Raw genomic sequence first — 11,568 nt, 5'->3', positions numbered from 1 at the left:
GAGAGGCCCAGTGGGCGCAGGGGGCTGGCGGGGCAGTGAGAGGGCTGGGCCAGGCCGGCGGGAGCGGTGAGTTCTTGGCCCGCGGAGGGGAAGCGGCTGCCCGGCGAGCGTGGCTTGGAGGGAGGGGGGATCGCGGACTGTGGTGGGGGAGGGGGTGAGAGGGCGGGGGCGTCAGCACGACACCAGGGCGACGTGGTCCTTGGGCTCTCTCCGCAGTCAGGGGTCAGCCGGCCTGAGCCGGAGACAGAAACTAATTGGGCTGGGGCCTGACTGAGCTGCCTCCACATGGCGCCGGGGGCACCCCAGACCTCCGCTCAGCTAGTGCCCGGTGATCTTAAGTGATCTGCTTGCAGGCCCACCGCTGCCCAGCTTTGTGTCCCTTGCCAGGCAGCCCGTGTCTCTTGAGAACTTCCCGTCGCCTCCTCCCGCTTCTGCCCCTGGCCAGGGGCCAGGCGAGCTGGGTTCGTATGGAAGCTGCTATGGGAACCGAGCTCGCCTGGGGTTTACAGCCAGAATGCTTCATTTTCATAGGCTGAACTGAACATGTAGCTGATGGCTGCCAGAGGCAGGAGATTTACCAGCCCTGGCCTGTAATCAGTCAATCCGTTCATGGAGCAGTTACCCAGAGCTACTAGTGAATGAGCAGGTAGACTCATGGAGAGGAGCAGCCCCCAAATGCAGAAAGGATTCTGAAGCACTTTTGCCGTTAGTCCAGGAATACAGGGCAGATTACAAACCACATGAATTCTAACTCTGTGGGTGATAGGTGGGGAGCAGAGTGCATGGGCCTTTTCCATTCCAAGTGTTGCTTGTCTTTTTAATGGGAATCAATAATTTGATGTAATAGCATGTCACCCCCTCAGCACTGGTGACAATAGACCTGCAGTATTCCACAAGGCTTTAAGAAATAACACAAGAGCATTCGAGTGCCTTATTTCATATTCTGCCACTAGACGGAGACACATGAACAAAATATTGTTTGATTTAGAGATCTTGATCAAATCATTTGAGGCAGGTTTTCAATTAGCTTTTAGTTGTAAAGGCAGTATGTAAACAGGCTACTTTATTTCAGTGATCTTCTCATGACTCATTCAGAGGTGATAAAACTAGCCTTTTAATTATCCTTAACTACTGGTATTGTGATTATTAAATAATTATACTTAATTATAATGTGTTGGGGCCAAATCTTGAAGTGTTTAGGCAGAACCTATAGTGACTTCAAGTGAAGTTCTGCCCGAGTAAGGACTGCTGGATAAAGCCTTTAATTTTCAAAGTGCTTTACAAACATTATTTAATATTCACAAACTACAGCACTCCTATGACACAGGGTTAGTACTATTATCCTCTTTTATGGATGGGGAAACTGAGGAAGAGAAGTGACATACCCTAGAGAGCCCTCCTGAGAGCAGAGACTAGATCTCTGGAGCTCCTGTTTGTTAGTCCTCAAACCCCATCTCTTGCTTTAGACCCCAATCCTGCACAGATTTATTTGCATGCTTAATTTTATGCACTGTGAGTAATTTTGTTGAGTTACTGACACTATGTAAAGGTAAGCATGGATTTAAGTCTTTGCAGAATTGGGCCCTATAGATTGGAGCTTTTGGATGCATCAGGAAGTTTGGGAATGTTTACATATGATCATAGGTTAAGGACTTGGACTAATGATCTTAATTGAGATCTAACAATCTCTATAATGTTTCTTCTTTAAGGGTTGTTCCCCTTCACCAATATTACAAGAAACAGGTAGGGACTCACTGAAATTAACCAGAAGCAAATTTATTGGATCCCACTTTACTTTTCACTTTGTCTCATTCTTTATCTCTCATTTTCATGTGTTCTTTGATGCAATATCCATGCTTGTAACTCCTTCCCAATCCCCCTGCACAAGGCAACTGTTCTCTCTGCCACTCTGTATTGACTTCTGTGAGATTCACAACATCGATCCATTTCAGTTAAAGGCTCTTTTTATTTTAGTAATGCTTAATAAGATGGAGCCTTTGTCTGGGTCTCTGTTTTGTCTGTCTATTTAGACTGTAAGAACATAAGAATGGCCATCATAGGTCAGACCAATGGTCCATCTAGTCCAGTATCCTGTCTTCAGCCAGTACAGTGGTCAATGTCAGATGCTTCACAGGGAGCGAATAGAACAGGGTAATTTTGAGTGACCTAACTTCAGTGAAAACTGAGACTGCTCAACAGCATTGATGATCAGAGCCTGTTTGATCTCAGTTTGATTCGTCTATAGTTACTTGTTTAAAAGAAACTGATGCAAAAGAACTCAGTGCTTTTAATAAAAAGAAAAGGAGTACTTGTGGCACCTTAGAGACTAACCAATTTATTTGAGCATAAACTGTAGCTCACGAAAGCTTATGCTCAAATAAATTGGTTAGTCTCTAAGGTGCCACAAGTACTCCTTTTCTTTTTGCGAATACAGACTAACACGGCTGCTACTCTGAAACCAGTGCTTTTAATGATGATCCTAAGAAATTTTATTTAATGCATATAGAAACAAAAGCTCATGCAAATGTCTTTTATAATCATTTACTTACTTTGATTTAAAGTATGTTCCAGGGGACTTTAAAGTGAAATCTGTTTCCTTGTTGAATTTTGTTTTGTTTTCATTGTGTATGAACACTGCTTTGCTTCTTAATGCAGTGTTGACAAAAGCATACAGTTGGACTGCCAAACTATTTCACCATGAAGAAAGGTAAAAATACTTACAGTAGCCAATCTGCATAATAGAACATCTGTTTGCTTTAGCTCAGTGAGCTTTTGAGGCCGAACTTGGCAGAATTTTGAAATTCCTGATAGTTTAATGTGTTAGTGTTCTTGCTGACTTAGGAAAAGCAATTCTTACCTAGTGAAAATACAAAGGATCCTATTACGTAACTTTGGAGACAAAAGCTATATAAATGGATTGTCCTTCTTAATACAAGTGCTAAACTTGTGTCTTTTTTTTAAGTCACTGAAAAATGGTTTGGGATGAAGCAAAATGTAGACCTTTGTCACCAATCGCTTTTAACTATTTTGCTGATACGTTATCTATTGCTGTTGCTTTCCCAGGTTTCATTTACATAATAGCATACACCACTTGCTCTCACAGGATTGATGGGTCAGACTCCATACCGAGCTATAATACAGGATGACAGAAAGAAGAGTAACGGGTGCTTGGAGGGCCAGGTGGGCTAGTAATTGGTGCATCTGCCTGCTGGCCCTTTGCTTTCCTGGTCAAGGTGCCTCAGTCTTTCAGGCAGTGGGAGTAGGGGGAACCTAAGCACTACCACTGCACTGGGTCCCAGCCCAGGGTCCTCTGAGTTGATCCTGAACGGGGGGAACACCAAGTAGGGAGTCTGAATCCACTGCCCTGGAGTTCCTTCAGTTTGGGATGTAGTCCCTATGGTCCAATTTGCTGGCGTGGCTTGCTTCCTGTGGTGCCCTCTCGTGGATTTTGGATAGTGTCCTGCTGCAGTCCCAGGGTCCTCCCGGCAGAGAAACAATGAGTTTGCTGAAGCCAAACCCCACAACCTCTCTGGTCTGCAGTCACCCCCTCAGTTGCTGGAGGCTCAGAGGTCTCCTCCACAGTCTCCCTGGGCTGGGAGACAGAATATGCTCCTTGGTGGCTGTCTTGGCTGCCAGGCTAGTAATCCTTCCTTTCAGGTAGGGTGGTAGCTAGCTCCTGCCTCTTCACCATTCAGCCTGAACTGGCCCCTGTTCTCACCTTTCCTCCCCCCACCCTCCAGGCCTGGGATTGGCTGCACCTATAATGAGACAAGGCTAGCTGGGCCTAAAGCTCTCCTTCACATCTGCTGTGCTGGCAGGCAGTTTCTTCACTACATCACAAGGTGGTTCTGATAAGGCCTACAGATTGACACACTCTGTCCACTGGCATTTTATATCACTTCGGGTAAGGACACTGCCATTATGGTTTTTATTATGTTTGATCACAGGTGTAATGGGTCACTCACCTCTTGTGTGCCTCCTAGCAGCTAGGTGCAGTACTGCAATCCTTTTCTTGTCCCTGGTGCCCCCTACAGACTGCCAGTCAACTTTGGTGGGTCTTCCATAGCTTGGCCCTCTAGCCAAGACACAAGTCCAAATGAACGCCTTCTGGGGGTAGCGAAGAGTTAAATAAATTAACAATCCTGTCATCCTTGCTAGGTTCTTCAGGGTTGTCCCCTTGTTGGGATTTATGCCACTGTGGCTTGCAGGGGAATCTAGGCCTGCCCACTACTACGTGTTCTAACTCAGGGACCCTATAAACAGCAGGTATGCCAGTACGTTGCTGCTTCTTCCCTTTGCCTTTTTCTACTTGACCCATTTTAGGTTCACCCTTACCTTAGGATTAAGGTTTGTAGGTCATCTTTTTCTCTGCAAACCCAGCTTAAACAAATACTGCCAGAACCAAACTCTGGTTATCCTTCAAGATCCTTTGGCCAGAGAGACATATCCTTCTTTCCTTTCCCCTCTGGTCCTAGATGGGAACTGAGCTGCTAAGATCCTGCAGCTTCTTTTAGCTGAGCCTGGTGAGCTCTCTTTGGCTGCTTCTGTGGGGCCTCTCTAGGTATGCCTGGAGAATCCACCTTCACTGCTCCTGGGGCAGGGTGTAGTGGGACCCCACAAGGCCTTCCATAGGGAACTACAAAGCCCAGGTACACCCCATCACAACAGGGAAAACATTTTTTGTAAGAAGTCTGACCACTGTGAAGTTAACTTTTGTATTATTACTGTCTTTGTAATTCTCAAGTTCCATGCATTTTGCCCTTGTATATTAAGTCTTGTCTCTTCTAGTCTGCCTTTGGATCTGTCTTCTCAGTTTCTTGTACTCCCTCCCATGTTCTTCAGCTGCCAAACCATTGTCTTTCTCTTTGTGTTTTTTTGCGAGCTCCAACACTTCACAGTTTAATTGTGATGTCCAATTGCATTTTATGGTCAGGTTGTAAAGGCAGTAGATTAATTCAGTTATCTGGGATCATATATATCCAACCAAAGAAGCTGTTCCAAAGAAACCAGAAGAAGACTAGGAATGGATTGGTCCGCCATGACATCCCTTATGAATGTTTGGAAAAGCCATGGCATCTTGAAATGTACGAAGGTTCAATTGGTGAAAAGCCTAATTTTTTCCATAGTGACTTATGGATGTGAATCATTGGAAATTAATGCTACTTTGACAGGAAGGAAATTGAAGCCTTTGAGATGTGGGCTGGCAAAGATTCTTGTGTATGTTCTGGATGGAAAAGACGACAAATGCTTATGATAGAAATATGATTGCAGAGAAGCAGACCCTGCTTTCAGAAACCAACAGATGTAAACGTATGTATTTTAGTCACATCAAGGATGGAGATGAAAATAACATTGAGAAAGTTATCATGGAAGGAATGGTGGAAGGTCTTCGTAATGGGGTTGACCAGTGAGGAGATGGTTAAATGGAATGCTGCATATCACTGGGAGATCAGCTGCTGAATGCTTGGAGTTAGTGATGAATTTAGAAGGCTTTTGAAAATTCTGTTATGGTGTCACTAGTATTCAGACATAAATAAATGGATTTTACTTGTTTAAAAGGTAGTCCAAAATATGATCGATCAACCTTTAGAGAGGGCTCGACTTTTTTCTGCTGTTTTATTCCCATATCTTACTTTTAAAATTGTTCTATTTATTAATTTTAAAAAGCCTTACACTATCAGACCTGCTTACCCCTCAGGCACTGCGTAAGTCTCTCTTTTAAAAATGTCTTGTTCAGTGTCTTGTTTGCTGTTCTCTAGTGTCTACTCTTTTGACAATAATATAAGAATGAAATTAAAACATTTTAAATCATATTTTTTCTTTCAACATTTAAAATAAACTACACTTCTTCCTTTGCAGAAGCAGAGGAGCATAATAGATTCAATGTAATCAGAGTAGGTTACGATATGAGACTTGTAATACCCTGCAGAGACTCCATGCCACTTATCACACCGATGATACTTGGCAGGCCTGAACTTAATTGCATTTTACCCATTAATGCCTCCATACACTATTCCTTATGTAGGAAAGGCTCCTAATTCAATTCTTTGGAAGTTTTGCCTATGAGGGGGCTGCAGGAGGATCGCTAAGCCTTTAAGGATACTGGGGAAACAGTTTTGAGAATCTTTTGCACTTGACTGCTACTAATCAGCTCACAGGATTATTAACAAAACATCTTGCTTCTGTTTCTAAGGACTGAAAACTTGTTCTTTAGTAGTGTTAACCAAAAAAGATGCTGAGGCAGGTTCATTCTCATGGTTAATCAAGTACTTTCAGGAGTTCCTGCTTCCCTGATCCATGTCAAAATAGGTGGAATCTGTACCTGTGAAGTAATTGAACCTTTGAGACTCATTTATGCACAGACATCTTACTCATGATAACTCTGGAGGTCTTTTTAAAATTAATTTACCTATATAGCCCATTAAGGAGATGAATGATAACTTCAATATAAGAATAGTTCTGTAGGAAATCACCCTGTCAGATTAAGGAGAGATGGTAGTGTAGAAATCACATGTAACTACAGGGCAGGTTCCTGCCAGAGGAAAAGCTGTGAATTTTTTTTATTTATTTTATTTATTCTATTTATTTTTATTCACATTAATGAAAAAAACAAAACATGTTTTATTCATCTATTCAGTTTTTACCATTGAGTCACTTGATGCTCTGCTAGCACTGTCCTGGTATGTTGACATTAAAAAAAGTGTTGCAATTTGCTACAAGTTCTTTGTTTCACTTATTAATACAGCTTTTATTTTGTACTTAAAGTGCAATTATTTTGAGGACCACTTTTTCAAATTGTTTTTGTTACAGTGTGCAATGCCTGGTCTCAGTTAAGTCAGTCAGAGACACCAATCAGGAGATGAATTTTTGAGAAAGAAACTCTCTGAAAGTTTGTTTCACTGATAGCCTGTCCATTCTGCATTTCCCTTCCTCTAATTAATAATTAAGCACCAAATCCAATACACCCACAGTAATTCTTATCTTTCCAAGTTTACTTCTCTGATTTCTAGTCTACACCAAAAGAGTTTCTTGAAATAAATCCTTATGAGAGAGGAATTTTTTTGTCTGTTCTTATAAATGCAAATAAATATTCCTTTAAAGAGCTAAGGCTAAATTGTAGACACTGACCTTCCTTGACTGTCTGCCTTAGCACGGAGACAGCTGCTTTCCCTCAGCCAACCAATTGAGGATGGAAGGAACAATCATTGATCTACCCTTCAGGAGCTCAACTTCCAAATTCAATTTAAAGTGACTTCTGAAGCAATCACTAGTGGCCTGGAGTATCTCAGCACTATGTTTACTATCATTTGGGTTTTGCACTGGTGTAGAATTCAGAAGGGTCTGATTCTGGACTCATGGGGTTTCCCCTTTGAACACTGAAAGATTTGTGTAATATATTAGATGGATTTTTAGGTAGTGCACTGATCTGGTATATTCAGAATAGCAAAACTTAGCAGCTCAGCCTCTTCTGAACTTCATTATTTGCCTTCTCAGGGATCCTTCAGGCATACTGTTTAATATTAGAATAATCTTTCACATTCAGCTGTGAGACCGATGACATTGTGCCTTCCAGGAAAGTAATTAATTGAAGAGTTTCTTTATCTGCTGTAGTCCTCAGAACCTGAATTTCTCTCTAGATTACCTGATTTCCAAAGCAGCGATCTTGCATCGCTGTTCTTTAAATAATCTCCAGTATAACGTGATCAGGGTATTACTAATTAAGAGGTCTCTTGGTTTTTGGTACTGTTTCTCTCCCTCTATGTGTGAAAGTTGAAGCTGCTAATTGTGTTAGTACATTCTAAGACAGAGTCTGTTCTCAAAGCAATTCTTTGTAACAACAACTACTCACACAGAGAAAGACTCAAAGCAATACTCTAACAACCGAAACAGCGCCCAGAGACTCCCCACCCTTTCGTTGTATTCATCTCACTTTGTTAACAATTGTGATTAAAATAGAGATAGAGGATGTATGTGGATGGATGCTTGGTGTGGATAATAACTGAATGATCAGGGAGGTGCCAGCCTAAGAATTCAGTGTCCATCGGCTGAAGAAGGCGTCAAGTGGAAATAACCAGAGGACCCCTGGAGGGCAGACTGGAATCCAGCCAACAGCCTCAAGAATGGGAGAGCCAAAGAACAAGATAACATCTGGCAGCACGGAGCCGTCAGGAATGTGCCACCTACTGATTGATTCAGCAACAGCATGATGAAGCAATTCCCATAGACTGGCATAGGAAGAAATTCCTATAAAAATGGACTCTAGAAAGTGAGAACTTTGGGGTCTGATTCTGCAAACCAACTTCCAGGAGCATCAGATGAGCATCTGACAAGGCCCTGCTCCCTCCTCATGTCCAGGCCATCTGGCCAGTGGTTTGGCATGAGCAACTCTAAGGCTGGTAACTATGATAACAACCTTGCGGTACCTGTGTGTGTATGAATGAATGTGTGAATAAATATGAAATTGAATGGAATGTTATAGCTATAACTAACTGCTTACTATGATTCTTTCTGTATTCACAATAAATGTGGTATTTTGCCTTTTCCCCTTTAATAAGATCCTGCTGGTTTTTATTTTATTCGTGTAACACTGTGACTGTCTTTTTTGTTTTTCCATCAAAGTGAGAATTCTTTTGATGGACATCTGACTTAGAAATAATTAACACCAGTCTGGTATGAATCAAACTTACATCAGAATCAGAAGTGGAGGAAAATTACATACGGTGCATATTAAAATGGTGTAGCCTCTGTGTGATGTTTTTGAAGCACACTGTTGGAAAAAGTATAACTGAACTTTGTTCTCGCCTTTTGGCATCTTGTCCCTGCATGAAGATTAAAAAATCAACCACCCTTTTCTTGGCCAATGTTTTTTTCAGTTGTAGAAACATCATCAGCTCTTTAAAATAAGGTATAAAAAGGATTAACTGTTTAAGTATGTAGGAATTGTGTTAAATGTTCTCAGGTTGTGGTGAGACTCCCCTTTTGTACATTCTTCTGTAACTAATTTTAACTCTGCACATTGCAGTCTTTGCTGTCTGAGCAGGTCACTTGTTGTAAATCATGCTGAATAAAGTATGGGGCATTTAGTGGTATAAGTTACTGTTCATTGAATGATGTGGCAGTCAAAAGCCACAGGACTCAGCTGGAAATGCTTTGAGGAGGATATTAAAAATGCAATCGTGAACTATTTGATTAATCTGGGTTTTTGCACTCTATTGAATGCTGCAAAATTGTAATGCAAACTAGTAACTTCTACGTTTGAAGGGGAAAAGATATTAGAGGAGATGACTCCCAAGCTTAAACCACCAAATTTGTGTTTGGTTCTGATTTTGCTCTTTGAACCTCCCTGATGGGATGCATCTGATGCTTCAAATTTTGGGCTTGCAAGCCTTTAGTTAAGTTGAATGAAAACTTCAATATAAGAATAGTTTACTTTTAGAATAATTTTTCACATTCAGCTGCAAAACTGATGACATTGTGCCTCTCAGGAAAGTAATTAATTCAGGAGTTTCTTTATCTGCTGTAGTCCTCAGAACCTGAATTTCTCTCTAGATTACCTGATTTCCAAAGCAGCAATCTTGCATTGCTGTTCTTTAAATAATCTCCAGTATAATGTGACCAGCTTTGCAACGTGCTGTTCCACTGACTTCATTCATTAATCATGCGCTAATCTAGATCAGGGATACTCATACTGTAGCTCTCGGGCCGCAAGTGGCTCTTTAATATGTCTTCTGCAGTTCATTGCAGCATATTCATTAAATCACACAGTATTTTAATATCACAACAAATCAAGATGCTTTTACTATGTTATTAACCAATTATAGTTGATAAAATAATACTTGGTCAGTCATTTTGCTGTGAGATTAAAATGTGTAATGCCAATTTTGCCACAGTATTTTTATATATTTCCCCTGTCATACGGTTTAAAAAGGAATATAGTACTGTAATAAATGAAACAATGAATTCACACTACAGTGGCTCTTTTGGTTAATGTTTATTGCTAATTTGGCTCCTGAACCACTGAGGTCTGAGTATCATCGTTGTAGTCTGTCTAAAAGAAATTAGAATGTGTACCTACAAAATTTAAAGTATGATCTCAGATTTCCTCTTTAGATTAAAGCTGTTGACTTGCATTAGCTCAGATGTTTGTAATAGTTAGGAGCTCAACTGTGAAAAGTGAGTGAAAGTTCATGAAATGTTACAATAACCCATAACAACAAATGTTGATTGGGAAATGGTGCAGAAGGCAAACAGAGTGAACTAGTCCAAATAAAAAAACCTACTGCTATAATTGAAGGACTGTGTTAAGATCATGCCTGCTAAACAAGAACAGTGTGACACTGAAAAAAATCAAACAAGGCTGGGACAGGATGGGTACAAGGCTGGCTGGAGGGCAGAATCTGGACTGGAGCAGCGGAGCCTGAGAAGAGTGCAGACAGTCCATCGGCTTGTGTGTTGAGCAGCCATCAAGCTGCTTCTCATCTTAAGAACGGGCCTGCTAGCTTCCTCAGCCAATCTGACAGGCAGCCTAGCTGGCTCATACTGAACATGTGCAGCTGCAGGGTCTTACTCCTGGCATAGTCCAAAGGGGGGGCACAAGACACATTTCCCCTATGTTATTAAATTCAAATCAACTTGAAATAAAGTCTTGCCCCTTAGCTCAGAGGTTGGACAGCCCTCCTTAGGACTTGTGATCTGCTGGGAACTCTTCTCCCTTAGTTGAGCTTCTCTTTCTGTAAGCACCTCCCTGGAACTGAAACCTGAAGGCCTTTTATCAGGCCCAAGTGCTTGTTATTTAATTAACTTCCTGGATAGGCTCCCTCCCCTTAAATTAGCTTGTTGTTGCTAGTAGCCAGTAATCCAATGACACAAGTATCAGGAGACTGGGAGGTTAGGAGAGTAGAACTTTCTCTTGTGTAATGGCCCATAGAATGAAAGAGTTTGAGATACAGATACGGATTGTTTGGCATCTCTGTTCAGGGAATGTAATACAGAACAGCTGCAAATACAATTTTCCAAATCTTAATGATATAAAAAGTGTACAGTTAGTGTGCCCTCCCAACGTATGTTGAAGAAATTAAACACAAACACTTAAATAGCAGACGTGTACTGTATGTTTTGGTGTTTGGCTATTCACTTATTAATTTTCTACTACTTCTGCTTGCTTTAATTAGTACTACCAACATCCCACTCAGTCTCTTCATCAATTTCTAAATACTGTTGCTTCAGCTATTACAAAGCAATTACAGCCACTCTGCATGTGGTCTTGCTCTTTACCTGTACCAGATTTTGATTCAGGTGTCTACTATGTGAAACAGCATTAGTTCCAGACAGTTGGGCAGGAGGAGTAATTTTAAAAAAATTATTTCATTATAGTTTTTCTTTTAAAATGTTCAAATAGAATCTGAAATATGGGAATAAAATGAGACAAATTATGTATTTAAATCAGCAGCCCTTTTAAAGTCCCTTTATATCTCAAAGTTCACTGAACTTTAGGCAAAAAATTAAAACTGAAGATTAGTAACTACAGTTTGTTAGACCTTCAAATGAAAAGAAGCACAATTTGTACAA

The 11,568-nt window shown here is 41.0% G+C and overlaps 1 long non-coding RNA gene across 1 annotated transcript; it reads left to right on the top strand.

The window, feature by feature from the left end:
• The first annotated feature begins 2,356 nt into the window (after positions 1-2,356).
• On the top strand, positions 2,357-8,847 carry LOC142071543 (uncharacterized). The gene is made up of 2 exons (XR_012667639.1): positions 2,357-4,523; positions 4,707-8,847. It is a non-coding gene; the product is annotated as an uncharacterized LOC142071543 (long non-coding RNA).
• Positions 8,848-11,568: the final 2,721 nt, after the last annotated feature.

Source organism: Caretta caretta, chromosome 3 (genome assembly GCF_965140235.1).
Source record: "Caretta caretta isolate rCarCar2 chromosome 3, rCarCar1.hap1, whole genome shotgun sequence".
NCBI classification, from domain to species: Eukaryota; Metazoa; Chordata; order Testudines; family Cheloniidae; genus Caretta; species Caretta caretta.
The sequence above is the reverse complement of the archived record's forward strand: the minus strand, read 5'-3'. Positions and strand labels throughout refer to the sequence as shown.